Source organism: Spermophilus citellus (genome assembly GCF_964194105.1).
Source record: "Spermophilus citellus genome assembly, contig: SCAFFOLD_288, whole genome shotgun sequence".
Lineage (NCBI taxonomy): Eukaryota > Metazoa > Chordata > Mammalia > Rodentia > Sciuridae > Spermophilus > Spermophilus citellus.
The window spans coordinates 36,338-52,648 of record NW_027672945.1 but is presented as its reverse complement, the minus strand read 5'-3'; positions in this window follow the sequence as shown (position 1 = coordinate 52,648).

Here is a 16,311-nt window from a genome sequence, read left to right as displayed (position 1 = left end):
GCTCGGGGCAGCTGGGCTCTGACTCCTGGAACAGTTTTGGCCCGGGTCTGGGGAGCCTGCGGGGACTGCGTCTTTGAGCCTGCTCCCAGCGGAGCATGCACCGAGCTGGGAGAGCTTGGAGCGGCCGGGCTCGGGCTCCCGGGTCTGCTTTGGCCTGGGGCTGGGGAACCCGCAGGGGTTGCTCCATGGAGCCTGCTCCTAGCGGAGTGTGGCCGGGATCAGAGAGGCCGGGTTCTGGCTCCCGAAGCTGCATTATCCAAGGGCTGGGGAATCTGCGGGGACTGCTTCTCAGTCCGGGTCCTGCTGGGTGCTGTGGGGGCCAGGGGGGCAGAGTGGAGCTGCTGCCTGTGCCCAGAGCAGGCCAAGTGACCCGCCGGTGTGGTATCACGACACTCCAACTGCAGCTTGGGCCGAAGAGAGTAGCCGCCCACGCCTAGAACAGGACCAGCGACCCGACGGCGCGGTAGCCAAGTCACCCCACTTGGAGTAGGGGCTGTGCAGAGCCGCCGTCTCAGCCTGCAAGGTAGGCAGACCTGCGACCCACTGGCAGGACAGGCCCGATAGCCTGCCAGCGTGGTGGACAAGTAGCACTGAGGCAGTCACGTCACACTGGTTGGAGTGGGGGTGGAGCAGAGCCGCCGCCCATGTCTGGAAAAGGCCCAGCGACCCATTGGAGAGGCAGTCAGGTACCCCCACTGGGAGTGGGGGCTGAGCAGAACTGCCGCCCGACCCCGCAAGGTAGGCAGACCTGCGACCCACCGGCGGAACAGGCCTAGAGGCCGACCAGTGTGGTAGACACGTCACACCAATTGGAGTAGGGGCTGAGCAGAGCCACCACCCACATCCGGATCAGGACCAATGACCAGAGGGCGTAGTAGTTACGTCACCACAATTGGAGTGGGGGCAGAGCAGAGCTGCCACCCGTGCCCGCAGGGTGGGCAGACTTGCAACCGACCAGCGTGGTAGACAGATCACCCTAATTAGAGGAGGAGCACAGCCACTACCCGCCCTGCAAGGGAGATTTCCCAACTCTACAAGAGCAATATAAATAAATAGGGGGAAAATTTCAAAAACACAACAGTTTCACCAAGCAGAATGAAATGCGAGCAGTATGAAAAGACAAGGAAAGAAAGGACCACAAGCAATGCAGGTCAACTCAACTTTAGAAGAGGTAATAGCTGCAACAGATGGAATTTCAGATAAAGAGTTCAGGATATACATGCTTCAGATGATCTGGAGTCTCAAGGAAGACATGAGACAGCAAAATCAGACAATGAAAGATCACTTTGACAAGGAACTACATAAACAAATCCAGGAACTAAAAGATCAATTTCACAGGGAGATAGAGGTAATAAAAAACAAACAAATAGAAATCCTAGAAATGCAGGAAGCAATAAACCAACTTAAAAACTCAATTGAGAATACTACCAGCAGAGTAGATCACTTAGAAGATAGAACATCAGACAATGAAGACAAAGTATTTCAACTTGAAAAGAACATAGACAACTCAGCAAGTCTGCTAAGAAACCATGAGCAGAACATCCAAGAAATATGGGATAACATTAAAAGACCAAACTTAAGAGTCATTGGGATACAGGAAGGCACAGAGCTCCAAACCAAAAGAATAAACAATCTATTCAATGAAATAATACGAGAAAACTTCCCAGACTTGAAGAATGAAACAGAATCCCAAATCCTAGAAGCCTACAGGATGCCGAATGTGCAAAATCATAAGAGATCCACACCTAGACACATTATAATGAAGATGTCCAATATACAGAATAAGGAGAGAATTTTAAAAGCTACAAGATAAAGGAAGCAGATTACATTTAGGGGTAAACCAATCAGGATAACAGCTGATCTATCAACACAGACTCTGAAAGCTAGAAGATCCTGGAATAACATATTTCAAACACTGAAAGAAAATGGGTTCCAACCAAGAATCCTGTATCCGGCGAAATTAAGCTTCAGGATGAAAGATGAAATTAAAACCTTCCACGATAAACAAAAGAATTCGCAGCTAGAAAACCATCTCTTCAAAAAATCCTTGGCAAAACATTACAGGAAGAGGAAATGGAAAATAACATTGAAAACCAACAGTGGGAGGTAGGACAGTAAAGGGGGGAAAGTAATCAAAGAGGAAAAAAAATCAGGTTTAGTAACATTAATAAACAAATATGGCTGGAAGAACAAACAATATCTCAATAATAACCCTAAATGTTAATGGCTTAAACTCACCAATTAAGAGACACAGGCTAGTTGAATGGATCACAAAACAAGACCCAACAATATGCTGCCTATAGGAGACGCATTTGATAGGAAAAGATATACATAGACTAAAGGTGAAAGGTTGGGGAAAATCATACCACTCATATGGACGGCAGAAACAAGCAGGAGTGTCCATACTCATATCTAATAAAATAGATTTCAAGCCAAAGTCAATCAAAAGGGATAAAGAGGGACACTACATACTGGTCAAGGGAACCATACACCAACAAGACATAACAATCATAAATATATATGCCTCAAACAATGGTGCAGCTATGTTCATCAAGCAAACTCTTCTCAAGTTCAAGAGTCTAATAGACCACCATACAATAATCATGGGAGACTTCAACACACCTCTCTCACCATTGGAGAGATCTTCCAAACAAAAGGTAAATAAGGAAACTATAGAACTCAATAACACAATTAACAACCTAGACTTAATTGACATATATAGAATATACCACCCAACATCAAGCAGTTACACTTTTTTCTCAGCAGCACATGGATCCTTCTCAAAATTAGATCATATATTATGTCACCCTAACCCTTAATAGGACGCCCATAGCCCAAGAGTTAATAACAAGAATCAACAAATGGGACTTACTTAAACTAAAAAGTTTTTTCTCAGCAAGGGAAACAATAAAAGAGGTAAATAGAGAGCCTATATCCTGGGAACTAATTTTTACCCCTCACACCTCAGATAGAGCCCTAATATCCAGAATGTACAAAGAACTCAAAAAATTAAACAATAAGATAACAAATAACCCAATCAACAAATGGGCCAAGGACCTGAACAGACACCTCTCAGAGGAGGACATACAATCAATCATCAAGTACATGAAAAAATGCTCACCATCTCTAGCAATCAGAGAAATGCAAATCAAAACCACCCTAAGATACCATCTCACTCCAGTAAGATTGGCAGCCATTATGAAGTCAAACAACAATAAGTGTTGGCGGCGATGTGGGGAAAAGGGTACACTTGTACACTGCTGATGGGACTGCAAAATGGTGGGGCCAATTTGGAAAGCAGTATGGAGATTCCTGGGAAAGCTGGGAATGGATCCACCATTTGACCCAGCTTTCGCCCTTCTCGGACTATTCCCTGAGGACCTTAAAAGAGCGCACTATAAGGATACGGCCACATCACTGATTATAGCGGCACAATTCCCAATAGCTAGACTGTGGAACCAACCTAGATGCCCTTCAATAGATGAATGGATAAAAAAAATGTGGCATCTATACACAATGGAGTATTATGCAGCACTAAGAAATGACAAAATCATAGAATTTGCAGGGAAATGGATGGCATTAGAGCAGATTATGCTAAGTGAAGCTAGCCAATCCCAAAAAACAAATGCCAAATGTCTTCTTTGATATAAAGAGAGCAACTAAGAACAGAACAGGAAGGAAGAGCATGAGGAAAAGACTAACAGTAAACAAAGACGAATGGGGGGAGAGAAAGGGAGAGAGAAGGGAAAGCATATGGAAATGGTAGGAGACCTTCAATGATACACAAAATTATAAGAGGTTATGAAGGGCAAGGGTGAGGGGGGAAAGAAAGGGGAGAGAATTGAACAACAGCAGGGGAAGTAGAGAGGGAAGATGGGAGGGGAGGGGAGGGGAGGGGGGATAGTAGGGGATAGGAAAGGTAGCAGAATACAACAGTCACTAATATGCCATTATGTAATAATGTGAGTATGTAACAGATGTGATTCTGCAATCTGTATTTGGGGTAAAAATGGGAGTTCAAAACCCAATTGAGTCTAATGTATGAAAGATGATATATCATGAGCTCTGTGATGTTTTGAACAATCAATAAAAAAATAATAAAGAGTCTCTGCATGGTATTTTAACACATATGCCTCATCCACTGATGAAATCCCATTCTCATTTCCCACCTGCACTCTTTGACCTTTAAAAATCACCAACCTAAATTCAGGTTTAGCTTCCCCAACATGATACATGTTTTATCTTAATACCATGGTTTATGACCAAATCAGTTATGGCAAATGGATGTAACTCTCATCCCTCAATTTGGCAAACAGTGTTAAGTTCATGTTATTGTTGATACATACTCTAGATTTATTTTTGCCAATGCCTGTGTAAAAGAAAATACTCAGCATGTTATTTCTCACTATCTAGCTACTTTTGAAGCATTAGGATGTCCTTTACAGATTGAAATTGATAATACTCCAGCTTATGCTAATTTTTCTTTTCAGCAGTTTTGCCATCAATTTTGTATTGATCATAAAACAGGTATTCCGCATAAGCCTCAAGGTCCTGCCATTGTAGAATGAGCTCATTTATCTATTAAGCTACAATTACCAAAAATGGGGGGCAGATAAGGCCCCACTAAATAATCTTAATCATGCTTTGCTTTAGTTTTTTTTAAAATTGTGACTCTGAAATTCACACTGTAGTTGAAAGACACATTTCTTCCACTGCAGCCGGTTCCTCAAGGCAAGTTTGGAGGAAAGGTTTACAAACATAACAACAGAAAGGATCAGATTAAGTGATAACGTGGGGTAGAGGTCATGGTTGTGTTGCCCAGAAGGTGCCTCTCATCCTATTGGGGTACCTGAATGTGCTACCAGACATTGAGGGCCTAGAACCAAGGTTCGGATGACTGAAGATTAATCCAGAGATGTCAGCCCTGACCCCCAGCAGTAAGAGAAAGCTACAAAGGAAGAAGAGGATGAAGAAGGCACAAGAGACCCAATGTTGACACTACCATCATGGAGGCAACTGTAGGATCTAATGATATAGGCTGAGCAGAAGTACAACACAAGGAGGAACTAACTCTGCAGCCACAATGTTTGTGGCCATGTTAGCTCTGTTGAGCTGTGCAGTAAATGGGGTCCAGGGAGAAACCAATTGGACATATTTTCCAGACCCACCTTTGGTACACCCAGTGATGTGGACCGGAGAATCCATCCCAGTATTTACCAATGATACTCATGTAATGTGTGGTTTTACAGATACTCAGGTTACACCCATCCCTGTGACTGGATTTAATTATACTGGTTACAGTGGACAACTACTTATATATTGGTCCCATAATAAGCATGCTGGCTATCTAGGGGTATCTTTTGGAGAAAAGACAGCATATGAGGGGGTCTAGGCAAGCCAATCGTACTGGACCCTGGGACTCTAAGCAATATGTCCAAATAGTTATTAAAATGGGACTTTCTCATAACAAGCCAGTCATTGCCACAGAACGTCTGCCAATACCTTACTGTCCAAATCATTCTGCAATAGAATTTGGCATCTTTCCTAAATGAATAGACTGTCAAATGTCTTGCAAGTACAACAAAAGGGTTCTAGAAATAGTGGATTTATTTTAGACTGGTCTCCGAAAATTTACAAAACACAATCACATAAGGATGCTATGATCCCTGGAGGTTTTGTTGGTAATATCCTAACCTTCAGTGAATGCCGTATCCAAAAAGATGTTTGGTGCTTAATTGCAGCCTCATATTTCCTATACTGCACTGACAGTCCTATGCCTGACTTTGTAGGCAGGGGGTGTAAAGAGGGTTCCTGGTATGGCCTGCAGGCCTGTGTTCAATCTCCTTATGCTTTAATTACTGGAAATATGAGAGTTAAGAGAAATGATGATAAATATCTTGTAGCCTGTAAGAAGTGCAATTTCCCTAACTGCATCACTACATATAACAGAGGGATAGGAACATTAGTCTTTCACCAGTCTTCCTTTATCTTACTACCAGTCAACATTTCAGAGCCATGGCATGCTGATGCTGGTGTTCAGGTTTTACAATAAATGCATGCTCAGTTGACCAGACTTAAGCAAGCTCTTGAACTCATAATTCTTGGTTATGATTTTTAAAATTGTATTCATTTTATTATCACTTCTACAGAAACAGCCTCAGTGACTACATCTCAGAATATTCAACATGCAAATTTTCTTAATAATTTGGCTCAAAATACTTCCAAAGCCCTCAATAATAATAAATATTGATAGAAATATTGAAACTAAATGGAATGCCTTAGAAACTTCTGTCATAAATATTGGTAATAAGCTTTCTGCTATCAAGTTTAAGGAAAGGTTTAAATGCGATCTGATTATGAATGTCTGTGTTTCTGCAGGCAAATATAATGCTTCCCAATGGGATAGAGAAAAGGTTAAATCATCTAATGGGCATTTGGCATAGCAAGTAATAGTAGCTTGGTTCTTATGGAGTTACATCAAACATCAGGATATTCAAAAAAGCAAAATTGATCTTTTGGATCCTACCTCTCTAACTGAAAATACTTCAAGAATGGAATGGCTTTAACTCTGGAAACACACTGAAACACTCTGCATGGTATATTATTGGAATAAGATGTTTGCTACTAGTTCTTTTTTGTATTGTGATAATAGGTTGTCACACTCTCAGGAAAAGAATCCAGGAACTTGAAATAACAGCTCATCATTTTCTTTTACAAAGTAAAAAGGGGGAATATGCAGGGTGCCACCCATGAATTACTTGAGGGTCTTCTCTGGGAATGGAGCCATGGAGATTTAGGTCTAACCTTGGGAAATATCTACATCTCCCCAGAGTGCACTAGATTGCCCAAGGCACATGACCCTATCTCTGCTCTACTAGGAAGACCCCTCTTGGAGCTCTGGAGTTGAGCATAACCCATTGGGAACTGCAAAGCCCACCTTCTACCTTACTTGGCAAAGAACATTCCATGGAAAACATTTGATATTCCCTGATATAAATAAAGCAAACATGGGCTCCCGTTTGCTCTTTTGAGTGTGGAAGCTTCATCCCTAAGATAGGCTAGCCCATCCCACCCCTGCTTTTAAAATTACTTTCTGTATCCTGTGGGTTTCCCCCCTGCTTTACCTTTCTTAGCTTTTATTTTGCAGCCAGACCATTCCACCAAGAGGAACTCTATTTTTACCACCTGCAGTTTTGAATTCATGATCCAGTTGCCTCAGCCTCCCAAGTCACTGGGATTACAGGCCTGCACCACTGTGTTGGGTTCTTGATTGCTATTTTTATGTTTTTATATTTTATTTTTATTCTCATCCAGCCTTTGTTTTGGAATCTAAAGTGAATCTGACGTAGACAGGAGAACAATTTTGTTTGATTCTAGGTCTCTTACCCAAGGGTGCCTTAACACTGGGCTACATCCCCAGCCACTTTTTTAATATTATTATATTTTATTTTCAGACAGTGTTATGCTAAGTTGCTGATGCCAGCACCAAACTTGTGATACCCTAGCCTCAGTCTCAAAAGTAGCTTAGTGACAGCATTGCACCACTGTGTCCAGATGATGATGACTTAGACATGCTCTCCATAAGTCCACCGAGTTTGGACTCAAACTTGAATCCTCTTACCTCAGCCTCCTGAGTTTCTAGAGTCACAGATGTGTGCTGCATGCCCAACTTGATCAATATGTTTTCTAAAATTGGAACAAATTGGATCTATGTGCAGTAATAGTAATTAAAAAAGTAATAGTGATGAACAAAATGCTGCTTCTATGTTGCCACTTGTTTTCTACTTATATGCTTTGGTCCATCAATTTTCCCATTATTGCCTATTAATGATTCATTTTTCTTGTGTACCATTTTTATTTTATTTTCTTCTTTTGGCACATGTTTTAGTTTTTCCTTAGTGATTGTTCTGGGAGCTCTAACATCTTAAATTTATGACAATCAGTTTTTATTTATCCCAAATTAGTTTCAATATTATAGAAAATTTTTGCTAATCTTACAGATTTGTCCCTCAGTCCTCGTTTTTATCTTTGTCATAGACTATAACTTCAGCATCGTGTGTCTTCTATGGCTTGGATATCATTTGTCCACAAACAAGCTTATGTTTTGGATACTTGGTCCTCCTTATGGTAGCACTGAGGCAGGGAAGCCTTCCAAATGTGCTGTCTACTGGGCGTTAATTCAGTCATTGGGGACACCACCCTCAGGAGGAATGGACGCTAGTCCCTTGGAATGAGTTTTTGAGAAAATGAGTTGTTATGAAAAATGAAGACTGACCTTCTATGGTCTGTGGCTTGGATTGGTCTATATAATTTTTCCTCTTCCACTTGTCCCCACTCTGATGACAGCCACCATGCTAGAATAGAGCAAAGTGGGTACTCCCCAGAAGCCAAATGGATGGCATCCCTTTATCTTGGCCTCTCAGACTCTAAAATTCTGACCTAAATGTCTTTCTAATCACAAGTTATTCATCTTTAAGTATTTCCTGATAGCAATGAAAAATGGAGTCTTGTTGTCATTCAGCATCAATGTTTGTTTGGTTCTAAGTGTTATTTTGGTGTTCTAAGTGTTACTTTTGCACTCATTTATTTTTTAAATTTTTTAAATTTTGTTTTTTAATACACAACAGTGGAATCCATTGCAATTCTTATTACACATATAGAGTACAAATTTTTACACTTATATTTTTAAAACAAATAGAAAAGAGTTAGAAACTAAATACTCCATGGTAATAGCTACATTTTACTACCATACTGAGCTACTGAGCTATATATACCACTACTTCTCATCATTTTATGTGGGCTCAAGGTTCTGTCTTTTTTCATTTCCTTTAACCTTGATGGCTCTATTGGCATTTCTGGAAGAGTTGTTTACTCACCACAAACATTTCCTTGTACAAATCTCCCCTTATCTTTTGAAGCACATTTTAGCAAGGTATAAAATTATTGATGATTAAAAAAAACAAGTTTCACTGCCTTCCAGCTTCTTGGATTCTCTAGGGAAACCCACTAATGCTGTCTTGTACCTGAACAACTATTTATCTCTGAAAACTCACGAGATTGCCTCTTGGTATTTGTTTTACAGCAATTTGACTGTCATAGTTCCTTTTATCCATGGTTTACCTTTCTGTAAGCTATAGAAAATTCCAGAATGAGCAACTCATGAGTTATAAATTGCAAAGTGTTCTGAGTAGCATGATGCAATCCCACACCACCCCACCCCAGCCCTCTAGGGGCACGAGCCTCTGCGGTCTCCAGCAGTTTCCCAGTTGATATACTGTTTTTGTAATACCTTCCTGTTAGTGGTGTGTTGCCATCTTTGTTGAGAGACTGAGTGTCTTGATAGTGCTCCACTTGTGTAGAAGAGAACATCTCTCCAATTACTCAAGAACCACATTCTGTTTGTGCCCATGTTGCATTGTTAGCACCTTGGAGCTTAAGAATAAAAGACACATCTTGCCCCTCTCCTAACGGAAAACATGATTTCCCATGAGACTCTGACCCAAGAAGTTGAAATGTGTTTAATAAGTTTAGGATGAACCTGTTTCACAAATAAACTCAAGAGAAAGTACCAGTGACTAGGAAGTCTATTCTACTTCATTGTAATGCTAAAATGTCCACCAGGAAGGAAGTTGAACCTCATTTCCATAGTATATGGTTGTATGCCAAACTGTCCTTTAACAATGGCTCATGTGTAACCAAGGAAGTCTGGTGCATGCCTAACTCCCAGGGTTGAACCTGAATTCATCTGACAATGCAAGGTACATGCCCCTCGCTAATGCCACCATGATCTGAGGGATGAGGTATCAGTCCCTGGGAATAACGAGGAGCCAGTGGAGGCTCTTGTTCTCTCCAAAAGGAAAATGCTATAGTCATCATCCATGGAAGAATTTAATCCTCATTCTCATACCATGTAATGCATGCAGAAGCACATATTTTTTTGTGATCTTGGGCTATTATTTGTCAACCTCCACTGATTACTAGGCTGTGAGAGTTTGAAAGCTTCCTAGAAGGAATTTCAGTGGTCAATTCTGCTCATTATTTATTTATTTATTTTTGGCACCAGGGATTGAACCCAGGGCTGCCTAACCACTGAATCACATCCCCAGTCCCTCCCTTTTTAAATATATATATTTTATTTAGAGACAGGGTCTCACTGGGTTGCTTAGTCCTTACTAAATTTCTGAAGCTTACTTTGAACTCATGATCCTCCTTCCTCAGCCTCCCAAGTTGCTGGGATCATGGGCATGCAACACTGCCTGGCTCAGTTAATTTTCCTTAATGATGAAAATAATGATTGTTTTCGATTATAAGGGTTGAAGTCCAGAAGACAGAAGTTGTTTTTGTTTTGTTCCCCCCCACCACCAGTTTAAGCAAGAACCAGTAAGGGTCTGTACCAGTGCTGGATGATAAGAGTGTTACAGAGAAACACCATGTGAAGTTGATTGCAAGTAATAGAATGGATAGCTGGCCAAGGACAAGGAGCCAAAGGCCACTTCAAAGTTCTTGGTGACAAAATTTGAGAACCCTGTTAAAGAAACATGTTTGTGGGAGGAGAAAAATGAAGACTGAGTCCAGCAGTGAAGATGTCTTTCAGTTTTCATTCAGCATAGGTGGGAGACTTGTTCCAGGCCAGCAGTCCCAAGAGATTGCAAAATACATCAATTTATGTATACAGTTTGCAGACAGCTTGCTCACCTCCCACGATAATCTCTGAATTACTAATAAAGTTTTCTTCAGGGCTGGGGCTGGGGCTCAGTGGCAAGAGTGCTTGCCTAGCACTTGTGAGGGACTGGGTTTGATCCTAAGCAACACATGAAAATAAATAGAAAAAATGTACTGTGTCTATCTACAACTAGAAATATTTAAAAAAAAAACTGATACAAACTAACCACTATGTAAGTAGAAATTATACCATTGTCATTACTTGGGAGGAGTCTGTACATTTACTTGGTACTCATGCAAATATTTTTCCAATCCTTCCCATCCACCAGGGTTTGAGACCTTGGGTGCAGAATCCAGGCATGTGGTCATTGGTATTTCCAGTCTCTGGAGAACACCCAGGACAGGTTGTCTGGAAAAGGCTTTGAAATATGTTGTAGGAATTTCAATAACATCTGTACCAGAGAGAGAGGCAAGTAGAGGGTCAGAGATGACACCTGGGGAAGCAGGGGTGACAGGCAGAGCCGTGACTGGTGGGGTGGCAAAGAGGACAGGTGGAACCTCTAGGGACACAGGGGCGGTGGGCAGATGTTGGGACGGGGAAACACTGAATGCATGGAGAAGCAGACAGAGACAAAGACATCACCGTTAATAAAATAAAAAATGGGGACAGAATAGATATAGAAACTCAGAAAGTCTTGACCTTCAAACTTCTCCTCCATTCCAGAAGATTGCATTCCCCTTTCTGAGCTCGAACGCACAGTGGGTTTGTTTTTGTTTTTGTTTTTGTGTTTGTTTTAGAAAACTGGTAAAAGTGTTCACTGGTTTTGAAAGATGATTTATGGCCCTTGAATAAGGTTTTCTCGAGTTTCTGGTCACACAGTATTGGTCTCTACTTTTTTCCATTTTTGATGAATATCTAACACCTGGCCTAACAGTGGATACTAAATTTTATAAGCCAATGATTGTATTTTTAAAATGCAAAATTATTAGGGAACTCTACGGGGTGATACATAATTGGCTCTCAAAGATGCAGCTCATCCCTTCCTTGATCTATCTATCTACCTATCTATCTGTATACCTACCTACCTACCTACCTACCTATCTATATATTTATTTTCAGTACTTTTGGTGGATCTACCACTCAGCTATATATTGATAGTGATGGGTAGCATGCAGACGTGATTGATGGGATCATGCAGGTCAGGGAGTCATTGTATGAACCTGGCCCACTGTGCAGAGACCTCCACATGTGTTTTCTTAGAAAAGTCATTTACCTAGAGCCCTGCCTGGGCCAAGTCAATGTGCTAAATTCCATCCCTCAGCCAACAACCTGTGATTTCTTTGAGCAATATGGGTCTTCTCTGCCAGTGAGAACACAAGTTAACCTGGAGGGGACAAGTTCTGGGACACTTTCACAGACTGGATTCCAGAATTCAAAAATATAGGATGATTTCACCTAACCATCAAATATGTAAGAACCATTCCAGACCAGCATGGGCCAAAGCGACCTAGACTTGTCCTGGATCTTTGGCATGTGAACTTCCTTTTCCTGTCACTAGTGTGCATCTTCTAACTACTATTTCTATCAGGTATTATTTTATTTAAAGACATAAGGAAGGTAAAGAGGGACACTCTCAAGAGGGAGTGTCCTCTCTGATAGTATGTTGTGCCCCTATTTCCTTCTGGTGCCAGAAAAGTTCCAATTAGAACCCGTCAGTGCAGACCAAAGTGAATTAAGAGTTGCATTTATATATTTAGAATAACATGTTAAAATTTTCATAATGTTTTTTTAAAAACTAAATTACAGCAGAATGCATTGCAATTCTTATTACACATATAAAGCACATTTTTTCATATCTCTGTATATAACATATACTGACACCCAATTCAAGTTTTCATACATGTATTTTGGAAGATGATGTCCATCACATTCCACCATCTTTACTAATCTCCTGCCTCCTCCCTTTCCCTCCCACCCCTTTTCCCTATGTAGAATTCATCTAATCCTCCCATGTTACCCCTGCCTACCCCACTATGAGTCAGACCCCTTATATCAGAGAAAAAATTCAGCATTTGTTTTGGGGGGATTGGCTAACCTCCCTTAGCATTATCTTCTCCAATACCATCCATTTACCTGCAAATGCCATGATTTTATTCTCTTTTGTTGCTGATTAAAATTCCATTATATATATATATAACGCATATTTTTTTCATCCTTGCATTCACTCAAGGCCATCTAGTTTGGCTCCAAAGTTTAGCTATAGTGAATTGTGTTGCTATAAACATTGATGTGGCTGTGTCTCTGTAGTATGCTGTTTTTTAAGTCCTTTGGGTTTAGACCGAGGAGAGGGATAGCTTGGTCAAATGGTAGTTCCATTCCCAGATTAACCAAGGAATCTCCATACTGCTTTCCATATTGGCTGCAGCAATTTTCAGTCCCACCAATAGTGTATGAGTGTGCTTTTTCCTCACATCCTCGCCAACACTTATTGATTTTGTCTTCATAGTAGCTGCCATAATAAAGTTTTATTATAGTAAAATTCACACACACACACACACACACACACACACACACACACACACACTCAGGTTTTGCTTTGGTGACTCTGGACAAGACCATGTGGAGTAGGAACCTACAAATGCGATGTCATCCTACTGCCAGTTAAGAACTAGGAATTTGTCCATGGGCAGGCCTCTGGTATCACCCACAGCATCTCCCATAAACCTTCGGCTCAAAGGGGTGTGAGGCATAGACATGTCAGAGAAGCCTCATTGTTTTCCTCCCCCCTTCTTGATAGTGATTTCTGGGCCAATAAACTTTGCTCTACTTTGATTACATTTTATGTATTTTCTAAAATCCTCTCTTGCAAAAACACAAGAGCCAAGAAACACAACCTAACCTCCATATTCGTGGAATCACAACCAGCAACAATGTCAGATCTTTTATTGCTTTTTTTATTTACTCACTTCATTTGATCCATTTATTGATACAGGCAGGCACCAGCCACTGCTCTGGGTCCTGTTGGAAGGTAACAGTCACACACCTACACACAGCATCCTAAGGGGAGACTGTTGAAACAGGAATTCTGACCCTTCATTGTTCATGAAGACTCACCCAATGTCATAACTTTGAATATTTTATTTTGAGGCAGGATCTTGCTAAGAGGCCAACTGTGGCCTCAGACTTGAGATCCTCCTGAAGCAGCCTTTCAAATCCCTGGCCTTAATGACATGTGCTACCAAACCTTGTCCTTTGCTTATTAAAAAAATAGTGCATAGCTGCTGGTTACCTCCCTCCAGTGATGTATGTGATATCAGACCCCAAACAATAAAAACCTCACACAATTCCAAAGCTCAAGTCTGACTCTGGCTGTGAGAGGTTGTGTCATGGGAAGGGATTCCAGGAAGAGAGAGGGACATCAGCTCAGAAAAAGTAGGTTCCTTGGTTTTCAAGGCAGAAAAGATCTTCATCATTATCAGGTGCGTGAACAGACCTATTTATAAAAGCAGATGCACATTCAGGAAAGAACGTGAGGGGCCAGGGATTCAGTGAGGTCGGTAGTGTGCTTGCCCTGCATGCACAAGGTCCTAGGTTCAATCCCCAGCACCACAAGAAGAAAGAAAGGAAAAATGTGAGAAAGCTCTAAAGGGAGAGACAGCAAATACGTGGTCTGAGGTGTTGCTATTTGGAGAGGAACATTTAAGTGGGGCTGGACTAGCGATGGGGCCAGATCAGACTTCTGTAATTTCTCACCCGTTTTTCTAAGCTTGCTCATGTCATGCTAGTATTTGGGGATCCAGGAAGCTGGTCTAGGAGAAATACTGCATTGCAGGGAGTTCATTTTTTAAAAATTTTAATCTGATCTTTATTTTTAAACATAGTTTTTAATTGGAAAGTAAACCTTTATTTTATATATTTCTTTTTTATGTGGTGCTAAGGATTGAACCCAGTGCCTCACAGATGCTAGGCAGGTGCTCTGTCACTGAGCCACAATCCCAGTCTCTTGTTTTTAATTTCAAGTTTTGTGGGCATTCCTGCATTCTGGTGATTTATGAACTCTCTCCTTTGAGGTTCAGTGAAACTTTCTTCTTGGTATCCCAACATTTCTGCCCCAACAAGACATGTTCCACAGTTCTTTATGGATCTCAAGGGTTGCTAGAGGAATGATTAAATGATAATTAAGTTATCAAAGCAAATAGGGCAATGTTTTCAGGATGGAAGTCTTAAGAGAATGCTCATTATTAGATTTCTATTTTTACTTATGTATTAGCCATGGACTCATATGGTTTTTGCAGTCATCCACAAATGTCCAGAAACCAGCAGATTTCAGAACCTTTTCATGTTGACAGCTCTTTTCAAATGGTTGCATTCTGATTGAGGCACATTTGACCAAGTGTAAACATTAAGATGCTTTTAAAGTGCTTGTGAATTTTCCTGGATGGAATATTACAGAGGGTTTTGCCAGTTTTCTTGCCTCATTGTTTATCTCATTGGTGTTGAAAAACCTCTCAAATGCAAGGAATGTATCTCAGAGGCAATCTCCTGCAGCTGGCACCCACAGACCCCCACACCCACCCATCCAATTCTCCATCCCCATTTAATTGGGTGTCAGGTGCTGTTGGATTGTTAATTATTGGGTAAAACCCAGTGTTTTGTCCCCAAGAAGCCCAAAGTCTAGCTTGTTGGTTTTGTCTTTTTGTAACAACAAGTCAAAAACCACTGGGTTGGTTTTTACATTTCCTTGCCTCTCAAGACAAATCTGAGCTCCATCCAGGGACCTATATCTAATAGCACTGGTAGCTTAGGAAAATTTCTAATTTTCTTTAAGAAAACTAACAGCAAGAATAATTTCCCTCGTGGGGGAAGGAGGGGTTCTGGCCCCAAGGTGTCCCCAGTTCTTTCCTTCTTCTCACCCACATAATCTTCTCATCATGGGCCAGACAACCAGGTACTGCTCATCCCTGGGATCCTGGGCATGTGCCTTGACCTTCTAAGTCTTCCTTCAAGAGAAATGTTCCCATTTCACACATGCAGGAAACTGGCCCCCCAAATACCTGGGCTGCTGTTACTGAGAAGCAAAAGAAAAAAATACTGAAGATGGGGACTGGGGCTGGGGCTCAGCCGTAGAGCGCTCACCTTGCACGTGCGAGGCCCTGGGTTCCATCATCAGCACCACAGAAAAATAAATGGATAGAATAAAGTATTGGGTCCGACTCCAACTAGAAAAAAAAAAAATTTAAAAAATAAGTACTGAAAAGGCAATGGATCTAGCACTTAGGGAAATGCAAATTAAAACTGCACTGAGCTTCTCTTTCACTCCAGTCAGAACGACAATTATCAAGAATACAGTAACAATAAATTGGTGAGGATGTGTGGGACATGGAATGCCCACACTTTTTTGGAGAAACTGCACATTGGTGTAACCCCTCTGGAAAGCAGGATGGAGATTCCTCAAGAAACTAGGACTGGAACCACCGTCGGACTCAGTTATCCCACTCCTCAGCATAAAGAGGATAAAATCAGCATACTACAGGGACACAGCCACATAAATGTTTATGATAGCACAACTCACAATAGCTAAGCTATGGAGCCAGCTTAAATGCCCATCAACAGATGAATAGATAAAGAAATTGTTGTATATATACATG